Source organism: Chamaea fasciata, unplaced genomic scaffold (assembly GCF_029207755.1).
Source record: "Chamaea fasciata isolate MVZ Bird 193981 ecotype frontalis unplaced genomic scaffold, bChaFas1.0.hap1 SCAF_2, whole genome shotgun sequence".
Lineage (NCBI taxonomy): Eukaryota > Metazoa > Chordata > Aves > Passeriformes > Sylviidae > Chamaea > Chamaea fasciata.
The window spans coordinates 37,814,684-37,832,722 of NW_027094087.1; positions in this window are offsets into that span (position 1 = coordinate 37,814,684).

Below are 18,039 nucleotides of genomic sequence, written 5' to 3' on the forward strand. Positions count from 1 at the left end.
GCAAGCATGTACTATACTTATGGAGTTACCCTTATTCAGCTACCTTTGGAAACTCCTAAATATCACACTGGTACTGTTGACCTGCTTTTCTTAATTGATGGACATCATTTGTATTAAACTGCTTTTATTCCTCACAGTGAAACCCTATAGCAGTAGTGCTCTGTTGCCCTCCAGTGAAGGTCAGGGCAACTGATGCAGTTTTAACCAGACCATTCCATTTGCCCCTTCAAGAATTAAATAAATAGAGTATTTCAGAAATTTTATCACTCCAAAGACCTCAAAAATTAAAATTGCATATGCTATAATAGAAAATAAAGAAGCAGGATACTTTTTGTCCAGCATAACCCTGTGTTAGTTAATTTTCTGCATAAATTATTATCTAAACAGAAACATTTCTTAAAGGGTACTAAAAGAATGTACATTAGGTTTTCAGCATAGCAACAGTGTTTCCAATTTTGTCACTGTATTATCTTTTCATCTATTTAAATACCTTTGATGACAGGTTTTGTGTGTACTCATTCAGTCCAGGTAAAAACAAAGTATCCCTTGAGAAACTTAAGAATAGCAGGGATCACTGAAAGAACAAGTACCTGTGATGGATAAACAAGACCAGCCCAACCAAATAGCAAACAGTGAAAGCAAACAAGTGGAACATCTTTCAAAAAGGAGAGTGTGCCAGTTGAAACAAGCCTCCATCAAGGTCTACTGGAACTTTTGCAACCAGTAACTCCAGCTTTGCTTGGTCTTGGCACTAAAAGGAGGAAATATGTTCACAAGAATGAACTTTTCCTGGACAATGGATCCAGCATGTGGGACTGCTTTCCAAAACCTACCCTTGGATACTGGCCTCCCCCACTTGCACTTTCTCCCTTTGAAGGCTTTTAAACAACCCTCTACAAGGCTGCTTTTGCTTTCTTGGTGCTCATCTTCACATGTTGCTCAACACCATAAGAACAGTTTTTCAAATGAGTCCAACCCAGAAAATCTTTGACTTGACCAGCTCACATGCAAGACAACTGTGTGAATATAGAGTAGAACATACTTTATCCCATTGTGTAGGTAATCTGTTGTTAGTTCATGTTTATTCCAGCATCAAGAACGGGCAAACATTTTACTGATGTAGCCTCTGGTGTCTTCACAAAACTGAGTTTTGCAACATCGGTGAACTTCCCTTTAGGAACGGGACTTCTTGCTTGGCACAGAACCATAGGCTTTACTTATTTCTCTCTTAGAAATTCACAGATGCATCTTGTGTTAGATCTAAACTCCAAGGAGCTAACATTTTGAACAGGAATAAAAGAGTGGAAAAGGGAGGAAAAAAAACCCTCACACACTCAAGTGAAGCAAAGTTCTTCAGGACAACCAGCAATTAAGGGATGGAGCTGGCAAAAATGCATGTCATGGATCCTCACTTGCAAGCTTAGGGGCTTTGAAGTCCTTTGAGGACCAGTCCCTCTTCACTGCAGGACAAGGCCTGTAGATGCAGTGTAATGAACTGAAGTGGTCCTGAACTGGGTGTTAGCTATGAAGCATCATTGTGTCAGGAAGAATGCATACCTCTTGTCTGGGAGGGAGTTTCCAAGCTTATTCTATGTGTCAAGTGGCAGGAACTGAACTGGAGTAATTTCTTACTTTCTCCATTGGCAAAGAGCAGTCAGTTGTGCCAACCACCATTAATAAATTACACTGTTTCTCTTGTCACCAGATATACTCTCTCTCACACACAATTCTAATATCTAAGCCTGGGTTACATTTATTAGCAAGTGCTGATGTGTTAAGTACCACACCTCTTTCTTGGGTCTTTGTGTAATTTTCTCCTTATCCTGTGAAGAACCAGGACACAACCAATTTTGACTCCCTTTTCTCTACTAATGCCTTCAAGCAGAAGATTTTATGCCTGCAAAACTAGAAGCATCAGCACAAAACTGCCTAGGATTAGACCCTTTGCCTTTTATGGCAAAACAAGCAGGTCTTCTTGAGATCATATTCAAAATGACTGTGAAAAATGTGATGGGGGAAAGTTTTGGCCGCTTGCCAGTAGCTGTTCACATGTCTTTGTTCCTGTTGATGAAAACCATACTGATTGCAGGGCTGACATCCTCATGGGCTGGCTGCATGTGCACACAGGAGACGTGCAGATACAAGCTGAGCAGATTTTGCAGACAGCTTCTCACCAGCACTCTCCTGGGTGAGGGAAAGTGGCACTAGTGGCTCTGTCTCTTGCTCAGATCATTTTGCCACTACATCTAGGATACCTACTGAGTGCCTCTGGCACAGCTGCTCAGTTTTTCTTTACCCAGTTTATCGCAGATTCCCATAAATTGAAGAAGTGTTCAACTTCTAATGCATTGACAAGACATGCTGATGCCATATTAATTTGGTAGGATATAATTAACATATATATGGGGCTTAGAAATTTGTTATTAAGGTATTTTGCTGGCTCACAAGTTATTCCTCTGGACGGAAAGAGCCTGCCCTTCTGCTTTGTGTAGCTCTTTTTGATCTTCTTTCTGTGACTCTGGAAATGGCCCCCCCTACCCTTAGAAAGAAAAATTCTTTTATCATCTTTTCTCCCTCTGGGCATTTGGCTCTGTTCTCCAGCTTCAGAGGGGTAAGGGGGATAAAGTTAAATGATCTCTCCAAAAATAGTTCTGATGATCAGGACTCTTTCTACTCATGGAGGGCCTGAGAGTATTATCTTCTGCCTAGCTCTGGCTTCACTCCTGCTTTATGCACAAGTGGGAAAAGCTCAGGGAAGTTGGCACTGAGGTCCAGCTTAGCCAGAGTGAAAGACCCCCTCTTCCCTGTGCCAGAAAAGGACGATGCTGTGAGGTCAGCGTGCAATTTTACCAGCAGCAAGGAAAGAGCCACATTGACAAGTCCCTCTGACAGAGGCAGTGTTGGAAAGTGGTTTGTCCCTCATCTTTGTTGCCAGATGCAGGGGAGTAGAGGATGCCTGTGGTGGAGTGGTTGCCTTTGACCTTCTCACCATCCCTCAGCCTTGCTCTCCTCTCAGGGAGCAGAGACCAGAGGAGCTGCTTGCCTGTCTCCTTTCCTACGTAAGGGAGGCAGGTTGGGTGCAGACACACCTTCTTTGGGATGCCGTCTGGCTCTCACCTGCTTAGAGCTCACTCCTGCATCCTTGCTTGTGCTGTACCTCCTAAAGGCAATTTCCCAAACTGTGCCAAAAGAGGGCAGTTCTCAGAATAGCTTCAGCCCGATGGAGACACGAGGAGGAGCCATGTCCTGCCATTGAGCTCTCCTCTGAAGCCACAGGCAGGGTGAGACAGCCCCTGCCTTGAGCCTTTAAGAGACTACATGAATCTGAAAGGCCAATGAGCACTGCAGGTTGCTCAGCAGGGCCGTTGAGGTTTTTTAGGAGACCTCCCAAAATACAAACCTGACGTGTTCATGGGCATCACACAGAGCTGAATGAATCACAGGAAATGTGTAAGCAAAACTTAGTTGTTTTACTCAGTGGAAACTCAGTGGCTGGAGGTCAAGGAATAGTGCTTTCTATCAGGCAAGAACTTTGAAGCAAGCCTGCAGTGATGTTGAGGTAGAGGCTGAGAGCCGCCATGATGCTTCAGGATCTGGCTCTGCAGGCAAAGAATGAGTACTTGCGGATTTTTTTTCTTTTGGTTTCAGCTTCTAGCTCTGAAGCATGGGGATCAGAGCTCACATCTGTGAATACCAGGGGAAAAAAAGCTCCATGCTGTGTAAGCAGTGTGCTAGCTGTAGCAGAAAAAGGGTAGAGCACTGAAAGTTTGATGTGATCAAATAAAAACATATCCTTGTGCCACTCAGACTGTGAATGAGCTAAAATAATTAAAAGTTTGAACAAGTGCTTTCCAACTCCCTTCTGTTCTTTTCCCATAGGCATTTGATACATTGCTTCATCTTAACTGGGGAAACCATATTTAATTTGAACCTGGATTCAAATCACCTGAGCCCTGGTCAAAAAGTAAATGCAAAGTCAAATCAATTTCGTGTAAAGCTGAGTACAGCCAGCTACTGGGAATTACAGCCACTGCTAGCAATTATCACAGTTGTGACAGTTATTTCCAGAGACACTTTATATTTTGTTTTTGCAGGCTCTACTTCATAACACACAAACTTGAAAATTACCTTTTATGCTTCACCGCTGAAATGTTATTAATTTGCTAAAAAACATTAAAGAATCAATCAATATCTCAGAAGTTTAGAACTTGCCAAAGAGCCTTAATTTGCATTCAAAATATTTCTGCGTGAAAGATGTCTCCAATTTAATTGAATTTTCAGAGTTTTCTTGGAGACTTCCTCTCTTTGTCTCCGGGTAATAAGTCAGCAAGTCAGTATTTCTCTTTCACTTCGTAGTCACAGCCTCTCATCTGGGGACAAGGTCTGGGGCAGAAACTGTTTCTGCACTCATGACATGGCTTTGCTGGCTGGCTTGGGACTCACTGGGAAGGTTTTGCAAACCACCGGTGAAATTCATCCCAGTTCACCCAGCCTCCTCTTTTAACTTTCTGAGTCCAATATCCAGCAAACATTTGCCCTTCAGAGAAGTATTTATGGCTGAAGGGACTCATCAGAGAGTCCACAACACAGTGCTGGTGGGGGAAAGGCAAGTCCTGTATTTAGCGTGTTCACAACCACTTCCTTGCCTGCAGAAGGGATGTCCAGGAATTTGCCACCAGTGGCTCTGGGGGACTCTGAGCAGCTCCAAGGAGAAGCCAGGTGCCTCCCTTCCATCAAATCTCTATTTGCATAATAATGAAGATACTTTGCACTGAATTTAGAATAACGTTTCAGAGTGAAACATATAAGGCTGAGAACCTGGGAAGAAAAGCAACAATTTGTGGGCTGGGTGACCTGGCCTGTGCCAGGAGAAGCAAAGAGCTGAACTGATGAGCAGGCAAACAACCTTGTGGCTCAGTCTGCTCATATGTTGTTCAGCAGAAGAACCAAACCAACCCAACCCCACAATGCTAAATATGAGAATATGAGCATTTTACAATAATCGAGATCAGATTAAAGAATCCATGGTTCCAGAAAGATCTTGATATACCAGATCATGCATTCATGCTGAATACCTCAGCCAGCTCTAACTGCAATTATACATTTGCCTCTCTAAATGTAATTTTACTAGTGAGTGGCAATGAAAAAATTTTTAACAGCTTGCTTGGAAGGGGGCTATGCTTTGGTTTACAGTGGCCTTGTACCTATAGACAACTGCTAACATCCAGCTGTGGTACTCAGCTCGGTACCTTTCTGAGACAGGCATCTTCTCAAAAAGTGGCACCCTGAATTTTCTTAACTGGGTATACTGCCTTGAAAAAAACAGCTTGTGATTTTATTCAAACTACTGCAGCAGCATAAAATTTGGACCAAGCTGTTTATGGATTGGGGCAGATCCAGGACTACAGAGGTCAGGAAGAGTTCAAGTTCATACATAATGTATGGCGTGTTTTAATAAGGCTCCTTTCATACTTCAGTTTGTCTGCCTGCCTTTGCATGACGCTGTAAAGCCACAGGCATCACGGTTTAAAATTAAAAAGGCACATCTAAACCCCTCCCCCTCTGCACTTTTAAAGGCAGGTCTGTTTTGCAGGTCACTCCGTGAGGGCCCATGGCTTCTGCGCAGGGCAGCTGCCCCGCAGGAACACCGGCCCTAGCTAATTATCCAACTCTTTGTTTCAGCTCTCCTGTTTGCCCAGGGCATGTCGGCCGTGGGAAAGTCCTGCCTTTGCTGGTGGTGGGGCGAAAACATTTTTACATAGATTAGGCCTTTACAAGTGGTTACTAATACCCACTAATATGGATGGACACTTTCTGCTATACATTGCTTTGCTCTCTTTCCCAGCTATTGAGGAATGCAGCATCATGGGAGCCAGTTCTGCAAGATGCTGAGCCTTTGGCTGTCATCCAGCAAAAACTTAAATATAGGGACAGTCCCATTGACTTCAGCTGGTTGGAATGAGCCCTTAGGCCCAGATCCTTGAAGGCATCTGGGCAACTGGCTCCCAAGGTCTGGACTCAGGGGCTGTTTGCATGTGTGATATATTTAGAGCTTGAGACGGGGACTGTTTAACCAAACAGCTCTTCCTTTTGGCTGTACTCTTTTTGCAAGATGAAGATTTGTAGTTTTCATAGCTAGGATTGGGGACTACAGAACAGGATGTGCTGATTTGAGTTTCTAGCTCACAGAAATGTGTCCTAAAATCATACTTGTGAATGTATCAAGCAATATTCTGAGCACAAGTCTGTGTTGCAGCAGAAGCTCCAGCTTTCCCTCTTCCCTTCTACACAGTAGCTATTGTAATCTTATTTTTTTATAGTGAGAGAATGAGTTCTGGAGCACCTATATAGCTCAGCAAATGTCATACAGTGGATCAGGAGTCATGCCAGAAAATGAAAAAGCAGATTTCCTAAGTCATTAGACAGCACAGCTCCTCCTGTGGGTGAGAAGGGTGTGAGACCTGGCCTGTTTTGCAGCCTGGCAGTGCCCATAGCTGGCAGATGGGAATAGGGTTGATCCAATGGGTGCAGGCAGAGTGCAGGTGACAGTCTTAAAAAGTTCGTACAGGCACAGTTTAAAGCTGGCTATGCTTTCTTACTCCTGGATCAAGGTCCCTGCTCTGATTTTATTCTGAAATTCTGAAATCAAAGTGAGAATCTCTCTTTTCTCCCCATTTATTTTCAGCAGGGAAATCTGAATTTTCGGGCTGCACTGGAGAAATATGCTGTAGTCAGGCTCAGACCCTGCAGACCAGTATGTTTCACAGCTCACATCACAGAGCAGATTAAGTATGGCTGTCCTCTGCCATCCATTCAGAAGGGGAGTAGTCCAGCAGAGTGTCTGGCTGTGCTGTCAGATTCAGTGCTGGGTAAGCACAGAGGCTGTGGTAGACAAGCACATGTTTGCTTTACATCCTTAAGAAGCAACTGCGTGCCAAATATGTGCAGCTACATCAAATTCCAGAAATATGCAAAATTCAAACACTTTGAATTTCATTTACACCAACTGCAGAATGTGTTTTACTCCAGAGGATATTCCAGTCTTTCTAGGCAAAAGGTTCTTTCGGCATGCAGCAGTGAGTGCCTGTACAAATATCAGAGAGAGTTTATGGATTAGGATGTAAACATCTTTATGACATTATGTCAGAGGAGATGAGTGTTGGATATTAAGAAAAGTTTCTTCACCCAGAGGGTCGTCAGGTACTGGGACAGGGTCCCTAATCATGGCATTGAGCCTGCCAGAATTCCACAAGTGTTTCAACAACATTCTCAGGCACGTGGTGTGACTTTTGGGGTTGTCCTACGCAGAGCCAGGAACTAGAATTCATGATCCTTGTGGGTCCCTTCCAACTGAAGATATTCTATGATTCTATAACATTTAGGGTGACACCTCCAGCCTCTACTCTACTGCTGTTTATTTCCAGTCTTGGTATCGAGGATCCCATTCTAATTGCTGGAGGTCAAGGATTCCTTTCATTCCAAACCCATTTGATATGATATAGGGCATCCCCATCTCAGCTGTAGCTACTGCTCCAAAAGGGGACAGGTGTCCAGGTCCTGTGCTACATCTGACAGCCTTCAGGGGTGTCCCAAGCAGCTCTACTTGCCCATGTGTGGATACTCTGACACATGTCTTCAGGCTGATTTTGTGTTTGCCCTCCTTACAGATCCAGACATTGCATATCCCTCACAAAGCTTCTGCTTGTCAACTTTCCTCTGCCAGACCATATAATTTGATACTTTTCTATTTCTGCTTTCTGATGCTGAAAGATCAGTGTAGCACTAACACTGGCTTGCTTAATGTATTGAAGAGAAGACACCTTTAGTTCCTAATGATGATTCAACAAATACTGACACCAAACCTTCCTTGCTTAGAAGTGCTGAGCCCTTCCGGCTGGACGTCATGTTTGTTAAAAGTTGTGGATGCTTTAACTACCTCCCCAAGCAAAACCCAGCATCATTTAGGCTTCTATTAAAGAGAAAATAAAAAAGATTAAATACTAAACAACAGTGGTTCCATACCTTTATTTTATAAGTTTCTGCTTCTCAACCCCCCATCCTATGTTTGCTTGCTCCTGACAGCCTGGTGAAGAAGAGGGTGTGAGACTGGGACAGGGAGAGGCCAGAGGCAGATTAATGGTGACTTTCTGAAATTTATGCTTACTTGAGAGAAGTGAGACTGCAACCAGAGGTGGCTGTTAAGTATCAGTGTGACAGGGAGCTGCAGACACCTCAGGCAACATTGGACTCGTGCTTCACAGCTTTTATTTACCGAGCCAGCTCCAAATGGATATAATCAGTAGGCAGGAAGGAACAGAGCAGCATAAGGAATGTTTCCTTTTGCAGCTTCTGACTGCTAAAATCTCTCGACCCTGAGTCCTGTTCATTCACACTGTAAGCTTTAATCCATTCCCTTTTACTTCCTCATGTGTCTGCAAAATTTCCTCTGCAGGATGCTGGACACATGGCAAGATGTAATAACTGCATATCCAAAATTTGCAGCAGGCACTTGGTCTTGGCTCTTATCCTTCAGATGAGCCTGAAGTGAAAACCTGACTCTGCCCCTTTTGTAACCTCCCCAGTGGAATGGGGGACCAGTATGGATGAAGGAAGTACTGAAATTTTGAGGAAATGATGTCATGAGCTTCATTCTGTGCAGATACTTAAATAGCTGGGCAACCTCTGAAATGCCCTCTCACAAACGCAGTCCTTGGTGCCAGAAAGCAACCCATTTGTTACTGCCACTCTGGTGAATTTCTACAAGATAATTCAAGCACAGAGGGTTCATCTGAGCAAGGCTGCACTTCCTTTAAGAATCTATGGCATAGGCTAGAGTAAACTCTCAATTTTAGTTTTGGTTATACACACTGCAGTTCATTAGAGGCCACTTCTGTGTTAAAGAATGAATTTTCCCAGTTTGTGGGGAAGGCTGGTTCCTGTGCAGAGGTCCTGTTCCTGGTTCTTATTACCCACCTATTACATGTAGATCCCTTATTCCAGAAGCACATTAGCTGATGTACAAAGGAGCAAGGTTCTTCTCTATGGAGCCAGAGTGTATCTTCATCTACCACTATACCCGTTAAGCAGGCCAGGACAGAGTTTGGATGAGCTGACAGGTACAGTCTGTATCTGTGTTGCCTACCAAAATAGACTCTCAGCCTCTGAAACTAGGCTTTTATTTGGAATGGTGAGAAAGCTGAAATGCCTAAATTGCCTGTGCATGATGAAGCTGGATATTAGCACAGGGCTCAGGATGCAGATCAGGACCACCATTCCAGCAAGGTTCCAGATTACTGGGCACACAACACCTTCCCATGGGCCTTTCACCTGACCAAGAGGCAAAACATGCAAACATGCCGTGCATTCACTGCAGCCCCACTTCACAGGCTGAGCAATGCTTGGAGAAAGCTATTTATCAGATGAAGGGAGCGGTGGAGACCGTAGTGAAGAAGCCCTGCTCTCACATCAGGCCTGATGAGATGCCAGCAGTGATGTTGCACAGCCTCCAAGCAAGGTCCAATTTTAAATTTACAGCACATCTGTGCATTTTACCAGTGCAATACTCCTCATAAAATATTCACATGGATTGGATTTCTACCAGGTCTCCAATGTTTTGAAAATACAAGGTGCTGCTTTGGCACAACTGTCTTGCTGTAAAGGCCCTGGATGGCCTGAGGACTTGTGAGAATTTTGCAAGCTTGGCTTATTCTTTTGCTTTTTCTAAGGTTCTGCCAGCCTGTGCAGATTTTTGGTGATCTTCGAGAACTTTGTGACTGACACTGCACAGGCAAGACTTGTTTAGACTATAATGGATAAGGCCCTTAATGGGAATGAAAGAGCTGGTGAAGACTAAACCCAACCTCTCATGTAACTTACAAATGTCTCTGCACAAATGACTTGGGACAGAATCCTCACAAAACACTTCTGTCACCCAAGGACATGTGTCCCTCTGAAACAGGGGAAGCTCTGCTTCATAACTTTCAAGACCATTTGCAAATCCCACTCTTGTCCTTGAATGCCTGCCTTGTACTTTATAAACTATAGGATAACTGTATGAATTTCTGTAGGCAGTTCAATTTGAGATGAGGCCCCTAGAACTACTGGATATTTCTGCATTATAAACACTGTTACAAAAATAAATCCCAGCCTTGTCTCTGCTGTGTTGTTTTGTTCTGAATTTTCCTCTGATTCATCTAAAGAGAGCATGTTTCAGAAATGTTTCTACCCACAGTGTGTCATATTGATCAATTTCTGCAAGTAGATGATTTGCCCAGTGATCTTCCCCATTCTGTCTTCCCACCACACTTGGTTAGGTGGATGTGAGTCTCTCAAGAAATGCCTGGTGGCTTCTGAAAGCTGTGAAGTCATACAGGAGGAGGTAATCTCCTTCCTGAGTCAGCTTTCAGCTTATGTCCCAGACTGGTGCCAGTCAGCATTGCACATCCATTGAAGGTGCAGTTGAAGAGGTTGGGTTTTTTTCCCCACACACTGGATGAGATGTCCCAAGGTCACTTTGTGACAGCTGAGCATCCATGTTGCTTCAAAGCTTGGTGGGAATTGGGAACCAGACTGCCATGAACACCTTCGTGTACCAATCCATAACAGATATGTAGGTCAGGTGTAAGGCATAAGGAAGATTTGGTTACCCACTGAGAAAAAGCAAGCAGCACCTTCCTTCTTTAGTCCTATCCTGTCCGTTCTTTCCTCTTCTCATTCTAAAACCTGAATTCAGAGTCTTGGCTTGGTTGAGTCCTCATTTTCTTTTCCTCCCAGCAGTCATATCACATCTGGATCCTGCTTTCCTGCATAGCACAATGAAATGCCTGCATTGCCTTCAGCCTGCACAGCCAAAATGTGGCCAGACTCTCTCCCACTCACACTTTCCTGACTGCTGCCTCTTCCTTGCTAACTTGGCCAATGACCTCTTTGGTCTTTCTCAGATGTCTTTCAAAATTCAACTCTCGGCACCATTTTCCAGCTCCCACTCAGTCTGAGCAAAATAACTCCCACACCCCATTTGTGAAAACATCTTCAAAGCAAACAGAGAAACATGTTCAATTGCTGCTTTTTGAAAAATTCTTCCCACATTGCTGGGCATTTGAGTGCTAAAACTTGAACAGCAAGTAACTTTATACCTGGAAATGTTTCATCAGCCACTGAGGATTTTTGAGTGATGATGCCCTAAGCAAAACCAGTCTAGTTCTGCAGAGCCTTGATGAGAAGCAGCTCAGCACTGAAGCAGAGGGAGCGGCAGGAGAATGTAACTGTCCTCTAGTAAAAGACACAGAGAAAAATATGGAAAACCAGGGGATACATACAAAAACACATCCATCTTTCATTTGATACCCTCTGAGGCTTCTCTTGTTTCACTCTTCTTTTGTAAGGAACTTGGATTAAATATTGCACAGAATGGCACATGGAAGAGGAGAAAATGGAGAATGAAGAAACACCCTGTGGAGATGGGCACAGGCCTGATGTTGGGGCAAAGTACCATCCTGTGCCCCAGGTGAGACCCTAAAGCACCATTACTGATGTCCCCTTACCTGTTTGGTCAGTCCCAAAACTTCCCAGTACACAGATTCCAAAGGAGAATGGAGTCTGTGTGCATCCCTCAGCTTCCCCCAGTCTGTCAGTGGGGAGCTTGGGCATGCTGGGGTGCAGGTGGAAACCTACAGCCTCAAACCTGTGCTTCCCACCTCCAGGATTAGTGTCTTAAAACCCAGTCCAGAAGCACAGGGATGGGGTCACACCCCAGGCTAACAACAGAGGTTGGATCCAGCCTCTTCAACCTGACCCTTCTGGGAGAATGATTCAGGAAAGAAGCTGCAAGGACCAAGGACAAAGAGTGTGTATGGCTGAAGTGCATCTAGAGGTTCATGTTTTGCAGAGGACTCAGATAAGGGAATACATAATCTGATAGCCTTAATGAAATTACAAATTCCTTGATGCCCAACTGAGGTGAATCCCATATTTGAAAAAAGCTCTGTGCAGGTCCATAAGTTAATTTGTATTTTCTCTTCCTATCTGATCTTTCATACTATAACACCTAAGAATACAGACGGCACAGCAGATTGGCCATTAACTGCTGGAGAAGAATTAAAAATCCAGAAAAGTCCATCTAGCCCAGACTTTTCCAAACACTAAGGTTAGGTGTAAGCATTGGGTCAGATCTGCAGTTGCTATCAGTTGGCATAATTCTATTTACTTGAGGTTATATAACCTGAGGATGACAATCTTCACCTCATAAGGACATGAACTCTGTACACAAGATCATGGAATGATCCTCCTGCCCATTGCGGGGCCCACCCAAACCCACTACAAAGTGGTGAGTCTCTCCAACACAGCTGTAGAAATATGAGGAAGAGGGAAAACCAAAACAAACCTTGCAAAACCACAACATCATCAGCCTTAAGACACAATCCAGGTACCACTTTCCTGCTGTCTCAAGGGTATCAATGCTTAGTACCCAAAGACTTACATGGGAGTGAGAGTTGAAACAGCGTTTCCTTCCCCTCCCTGGTGCTGAAGTGGCTCTCCTTTAGTAAACTTGCCTCCCTGATGAGAAGGGGGTCATCATGATGGAAGTATAGTGAGATAATGGGCAAACACCTCTTCACATCCTGATCAGAACCCTCTGATGTTCCATCAGCAGTTTTAATTTTAAGAGTTTTACTTTGCACTCTGCATTTGGCTCAGCTATTGTGTTGGTAAAGTAATTACTGTATTATCTCACCCTTGGCTTTCAGCCTTTTGTTATCATGCTGAGCAAGTCTTCAGGAACATCTTTAGCAGCATAACTGTTTTTAACTTTGCTAGAGCTGGAGCATTCTGTGGGACCTCATATGTCTACTCTGAGACCATCTTGTACTTCTATGCTTGTTGCTGTAGAGTCAGAAATCTCTTATAGAGACTTCTTTAGAGGGAGGGGGAAGAAAGTGCACACTGGCTGGAAACTGAAGGAAAATAAACATGAGAAGGATGGATGCAAAGGACAAAGTAGTGTCCAATTTCTTGTAGGAGCATGGGAGCCACATGGTTACAGTCTGGCCAGAAGGAAGGTAGCATGTACACATACAAAATCATTAAATCATCTTAATGATGTTTACTGCTTTTTAGGACACACTGTACTGTTTTGCAAAACTTGGCTTTCCTGTCTCAGATCTCTCACTCTCTCTTTGTTAAAAAACATCTCTACAACCTGCTTCCTTGTGCTCATTGAGGAAAGGCTGCCAGGCTGCCTGTTTGCTTTGCCCTCTTCTTCCCAGAGGGACCTCAGTACTGGCTCCTGCCCCAGTATGATGTTGGAATTACATCTCCGGTAGACAGTAGCATCCCACGAGCCTGCCAGACAGGATTTTGCAACAGAGAATAACTTCTGTCTCTTGATCACTTCACCTTCTACCACAGTTTTCCTGGTTACCAGCAGTATAACATAGCAGCCATCTTTCACTTAAACAGCAATCAGAGTGTGCTGTTGAAACCTAGCAGGCATCTGTGATCAAAATGCAGCCCTTGCTCATAAGTCAGAGTTGCATGCTGACCACACATGAAAGCATGCTCCAGGATCCTGACTGGCTGCCTGGCTCATGAGAAAATGGTATTTCAAGGTGTGGTTGTTAATCTCTGTACCTTGGATTAACTGGAGAGATGACATCTCCCCTGCCACCATGATTTGACAAACAGGGGTATGTGAGTGAGCACTATGTTACTACACACACGTGTGAGTCCCTGACAGATATTTCCCCAGGGAGGAGGCAGGAAAAGTTAAATTTAGTGCTGATACTACCCCTTCTCTCAGCCCGCATCTGGGATATGTAGGGCACTTTGCAAAACATTTATTTTTCGACCTTTGCATGTGTACAGTTCTCCTAACAGCTGTGAGGTCTATTTTGCTTTCTGCAGGTTTTTATTACAAATTCTTTAAAAGTATATTAAAAAAAATAAAGTGGTGGGGGTTTTATTGTCTGTCAGGTAACCAGAAAAACCAAGTTATTCCAAGTAACTGGCATGTCCAGAGTAAATAAATGGCAATCAATACTTGAGTGGAAGTTGGGCATTTCCTTATCAGTCGTGCCTTTGTAACACTATTGTCAGTGATAATATCGATATCCTACATAGCAAGACTTGTCTGACAGTGCTCTTGGGTTTTGTAACAATAAAAAAAGAACTTGGATCTTAATCTCAGAAGCACAGATGAACTTATATCTGGGCTTTGCTTTGACATTACAGTGCAGGTCACAGTGTGTCCCCAGCATCATTTCTGCAACTAAATCAGCCTATGGGCATTTCTTCATTAATCAGAGAGAAAAGTGCAGCTTGGTAGGGACTGTGGGAAATATTCTGGTCTCATCTGAGGCAGTGCTAGCTTCAGAACTTGGACTGTACTGTGCTCATGTGTCGACCACTGAGATGCTTTAGCTGGGCTCCAAGGAAGAGGTCACCCATGTTTAAGAGGATCCCAAGGGAATACAAAATACTGTCCTGAGTTATCTATTTAGTGAGGAGACAGGCTGATGGGGAGGGAGCTGGGACTGGGGATAGGTCTCTGTTTGCCCTTCATGTTAAAGTCATTCAAGGTAAATGCTTATGGAAGCATTAAAGCTTTAAGCACTCAAGTGATGTCTAGAGCTGATACAGGCACCCCAGTATATGGATGTATAATCATGTCTCTTACCTGTACCTGAGAAGGAGATACTAAAATTCAGCAACTTCAAATGAGAATTGACACACTGAACAAAGATTAAGGCAAGCAGCACTGCTGAGTAGTGGGTTGTCTCTGAAATCTCACCTTTCTTCAGATTTGTTGATGAGACTGAGCATCTTCATTTCCTGTAGTCCATTTGAGAGTATGGAGACAGGCATTTCTTCACAGCATGTGTTATAAAACACCCCCAGGGAGATGTAAACTCTGGAATGCCGGGGGTTTTGAACCTACAGCTGCCACATCATATGGCACACTCTGCTGGGGAGAGGCGACCTGGGATGCTGGGAGCAGACCAGGATTAAATAAGAAGTAACCCAAGAATGTAGACCAGCAATGTACTGGAAAGAGGTGAGATTTTTCAGGAAAGGAGAGTCCAGGAACTGCTTCTCAGCCAGTGTAAGAGAGTCAGTGCATAAGCAGTGCCTGGGAGCTGGATGGAGGACAGCCACTGTGCTTGCCATGCTGGTGCTCCTCAGCCTGCTGTGGCACTGCCTGCAGAGAGCTCTGCTGCTGGGAAGGGAACAAGTGGACAGTTCCTCCTGGCACCTGCTCCACCTTGCCCAGGAGTGACTGGAGGTTTCTGGCCTATGCTGCTTTCTGCTCCCTACCCACAGCCCTGCAGAGTAGCTCTGTGGGACTCCACATAAATAGTGGGGGTATTTTTGGAACATTGAAGTAAAGCCAAGTGAAAATTATCCTCGCCCTCAAAAGCAAGTAGGTAAGCACAAAAGTTTAGGTGACTGCTAACAGGACAACTGGTGAGCAAACGTTGAAATGCACTGACAGATACAGAGACTTAATCTGGAACAAGTGCTGTGAGAACATCCCCATCCTAGGGCAAGCTGGGTCACCCCTCATATGTTCACTTCCCAAGAGCTGCCACTGGTGGTTTTTTACAAACGCTAACAGATCAATAGGTTACCTGCAGCAATGGCTTGCATCTGTCTATGATAGTATCTGTAATATGTGCAACACATTTAACATGTCCATACATGTTTATAACAGACAATAATCATCACAAAGCTTCTATGAACTACAAGTGCACAGGGCTCTAGCATGTTTCAGCACAGCCTAATGTGGAGTGCCATCATCAATTTAAGTCATGTTCACACTTTTCATGTGTGTTATCTGCATTAGGGATCAGGTCTTCAGGGCTTCAGTCCTCAGAAGACAAAAGAAATGTTTAATTTTCTGAGGTTTTAAAGATTCTGTAAAGGGTCACCTTGGCTTTTCTGCAGAGACTGTATCCTATTATTCCCGACTCTGTTTTGAATTACTTTTCTTGTATTGCAGAGAGGAAACTCACAAAATAAAAAGGGGTTGTTATAAAATGTCTATGCAGTGAAATACAGGTGCATTTATTGATAATATTGTTGTAGCCTTGATAGTTTAAGGACCTAGACAAGGCATGTTTTATAGACAGAGGCAATACTTTTTTATTGAGTCAACTTTCTGGTCTTTACATCTTTTTCTGCAGTTGGAAAAGCAGATCAGTTCACAGTCAGGCACACAAGCCTTTCTCCAAGTCCCTGTTTTCTTTGCTACTCTGGTCAGGACACATGCCAGGGCATGTTGCCAGGAGCCTGGGTGCATGCTGCAGTCATGTCTACAGCACAGCATTGCTTTTCACCCACACCTGCTTGGCAGCCTCGTACTTCCCTGTTTTAAAAAAAGGACTGTCCCGTGTTTTTAAAAAGGAAGTGGCAGAGTGTTCCCACCAAACTGCATCTTGTCAGTAGAGGACAGGCCAGCCGGGGTCCAAGGGCGAGGTGAGGGACAGGGCAGTGCCCTCCCCAGCATGGCACTGTCCTGCAGCACTCAGCCAGAAGAACAGAGCAAGGACGGGGATGGTGAGCAGAGGGGCACAGCCCAGCAGCGTCTGTCCCTAGCTGCATGCTGCTGGTGGAAACATAACCACAACTTCCCGATGCTACGTCCGCCCTGAGAGCAATGGCCCCTCCCTGAGCTGGACTGCCCCAGCTCAGCAGCCTCAGCTCACGCCAGCAGGATCCAGCACTGCCCAGAGCCCAGAGGAGTCTTGTACTAATGTTCTGCAACACAGCAGCAGCAAGTAGCTCACCTATATATGTGAACTGCAGCACACCAATAGCAGCATTTCATGTAGGTGTTTGAGAGATGTGCAAATGCTGTCCTGCTTCTGGGTTTGCTGGTTTTGGCTGTCAAGAGAGGCAGCCATTCACCACATTTACCACTCTGGAGAGAAGGGTGAGTCAAAAATAAGTGTCAAGTGTTGTTTGAAGTACCAGCATTGTGCTCATGGTGTGGTTAGAGTGGCCTCAGCCCACACTGGGTGCTACTGCAGCAACAAGGTCAGCATTGTCCCTGAACCTCAACCAGCATCTCCCAGGCAGGACAGATGGGCTGTGATGAGCCTGTCTGTACCCCTGCAAGCCACACTTTCCACACAGCCCAGGTCACAGCTGTCATAATGTGGAGATCAAAGCTGAAAGAGCTCAAGAAGCTCTTCCAATGGTTTACAGATAAAACCACTCTCAGAGAGGATTAAGGGAGACAATTGTAACTTGTATTATATGAGCCAGAAGCTGACTTGGTTTGAACAAGTTTGTCAGTGGGTAACTTCCCACCACAGACTGCTGTCAATTTGTGTAATGCTGAGTCTGATCATGCAGAGGTGCCTTGACAGGTCTGTGCAATGTTATTTTTCAACTCATTACTCAATGTTGCAGCTGAATCCATCAAACCAAAGGTGATTTTACTGCCTTTTGGATAAGCAAGTCAGTGTTTATTCAAAAGGCAGGCTCTTCAGTACAGCTGTTATCAGCCTTTTCACTGAGTCAGACTCAAAAATGAAATGTTTCTTCTCTGTAGATTGGAAAGGGCAGAGTCAGTATTTCCCCTGAGGATCTCAGGAGAGCTCAGCTCCAGGAGGCTGCCTCATTATAGTACTGCAAATTCCAAGGCACGCATGTCCGTGTGTGTGTGTGTGCCTTTATGCCCACACACACAGGTCAGATTTTGCTCTGATCCTCCCAATACACTTGCTAAGCAAAATGGGCGTTTAGGGGATGATTCTTCTACAGTTTTTGGTCGAGCAAGTAGAAATACCCACCTGTTGTCACCTATTCATTACCTGAAGTGTCAAGCGTTCTCTTTGCCAGGCTGTCAGAAGTAGCATTAATAACAATCTCTTGCCTTGCTGAGCTGGGGGAGGCTTTTGTTTTATTAGTTAGTAAGAAAATGCCTTGAATAGTTGATGATCTAAAAAACAAAGTAGGAATGAAAAGTTCCCTATTTTCCAGATGTTAAGCTGTGGTTTAGACACACAGAAAATGAAATCCTCTCTGTGCTGAAGT